General features: G+C 44.5%; 1 pseudogene; it reads right to left on the bottom strand.

Annotated features, from left to right (window-relative positions):
- Positions 1 to 510: 510 nt before the first annotated feature.
- LOC147440625 (uncharacterized) lies at positions 511 to 1,543 on the bottom strand (annotated as a pseudogene).
- Between the last annotated feature and the right edge of the window lie 459 nt (positions 1,544 to 2,002).

A 2,002-nucleotide genomic window follows, 5' to 3' on the forward strand; every position in this document is an offset into this window, starting at 1 on the left:
TGAAAGGAGCCACCTTTCCACAAATGTAACAAAAGGTATCCTTGTTGACTTGAAGGCGTCTCTTGAACATGCTATCTGAGTAGGACTTTAGAAGAAAGTCATCAAGAAAATTTTGGGGCCGGGCATAAGCCCAAGCTTTCCTATTCTTGTACCTTGTCTTCTACCAATGTTGGTTGACCGATCGGCCCATACATTAGATTAAATGCAACCATGTTTGCAAGAAGGCCACATCATTTTGGTTGGGTCCATCCTTTAGTAGTTCTGCAATTGCTAAAGAGCATAGCCAAGCACAATGAAGTGCCATCTCTCTAGACATTGGACTCCTATCCTGTAGGTTTACACAAGCAATGTAACATAGTCAACGAAAAGAAAGCATTGCATGTACACAATACTCTTACTTCCAAAGAAAATAAAGTTATCCATAGTCATCATAGACGTTAAAAACGGGAAGATAGAGACAAGAAAGGATTCAATCTCTGAAGACCATAGGCTTCACTAGTTAGTAGCTCGTCAATTGCTGTCATTACTTGCATGCTTTAAGAACCCTACCATGGTGTCACGAAAGCTAGCCAGCAAGTCCAAGTGCTTGTTTTCAAGTGCCTCTTATCGGTTGGAGTTATCTTTCAAGTGGTCAAGTAAAGCTCAACCAATGTCCGCCATTTGTGCCAAAGACTCCTCGACCTTTGGAGTAGACTGCTTGCCATTGGTGGTGGTTGTGGCTTGAATTTTGATTTGGGAGGCTTTGGAGTCTTCTTCGCATGGTACCTCACTCATCTTAGTATTTTTGTGTGTGGTAGAGGAGGCATGGCTGACACAGTTCACAGAGGCCCTATCATGATAGTGTACTCATCTACCACATCATACCATTTACATGTGTATTTTCTATCATTGCTAGATGTAGCATTATGTGCTTTATCCATCCTATATTGGCCAAGTACAGAGCCCCACTTTTTGCGGCATGCCTCGCTATTTTTATCACAGTCATGGTATGTGGAGGCCAATTGTGCAGCCACTTTTGCCCACAGATTGATCCCTCGCTTTTGAGAATTGTTGAACTCCTTGTGCATACCCCCCCTCACATGGATAATCTGGTCAACCCAGATGTCCTTCCATTGACCCTTGGATTTTTGGATGATGTCTTCACCATCTTTGAGCTCCACAATGCCCTTCTTCTTGGATACCCTCGCTTTCTTTGATGGAGCCGTTGTTGCAATCTCTTGCACATCCTCTCCACCCAAGTGTAAGGCTTTCTTCCTGGATGGTTTTGTGCACCCTTTAGTAGATTGATGGGAGGAGGGATTTGGGCTTGGGCCACTCTCTACATGCATAGGCTTATGGTGTAGAGGTGGAGCACAGGGTGGGGGGGGGTCTTGAATAAGAAATGAGAGGAGGCTGATGGAGAAGTTAGCATGGCCGTGAATCCATGTGGGGGCATTGTGAAAGGGGGCAGTGTGAAGGAGTAGTAAGAGGGTTGGGAGAATACATTTTGGGATGCATTGTCATCAACGTCCTTTTGGATTTTCAAATGTTGAGATGGGTCCATGACTCCTGCATACACAAACAATTCAATAGCTTGGTTAGTTTGGGTTGTGTGTGTGTGTGTGTGTGTGTGTGAGAGAGAGAGAGAGAGAGAGAGAGAGAGAGAGTTATTGACAAGTTTTACCTAGAAGAGTAATAATTTGTAGATGGAGCCATCCTGAGAGAGAGAGGGGGGGGGGGGGGGGGGGAATGGGGGGTGGAAGCATAATTTGGTTGGGAGGGAGGTATGGGCATAATTGGAGTGGCACCCGATGTTACCTTGCCGCTTCAAATGCGACTCCCCTTCAATGGCCTACAAAAAGAGAAAGAGAAGGTACGGAATTCATGTTCAATGAGAAATAAAGCTAATCAAAATGCCAACAAAAAAATGCAGCAATATATCACCTTCCCTGTCTCTCTCTGTCCATCAAAAATGGAAGTTCAAAGAGCTAGCCACCAATGCACAAAGTGTTTGAAGAAAAGG

Source organism: Adiantum capillus-veneris, chromosome 15 (assembly GCF_014529385.1).
Source record: "Adiantum capillus-veneris isolate H3 chromosome 15, ASM1452938v2, whole genome shotgun sequence".
Taxonomy (NCBI): domain Eukaryota; kingdom Viridiplantae; phylum Streptophyta; class Polypodiopsida; order Polypodiales; family Pteridaceae; genus Adiantum; species Adiantum capillus-veneris.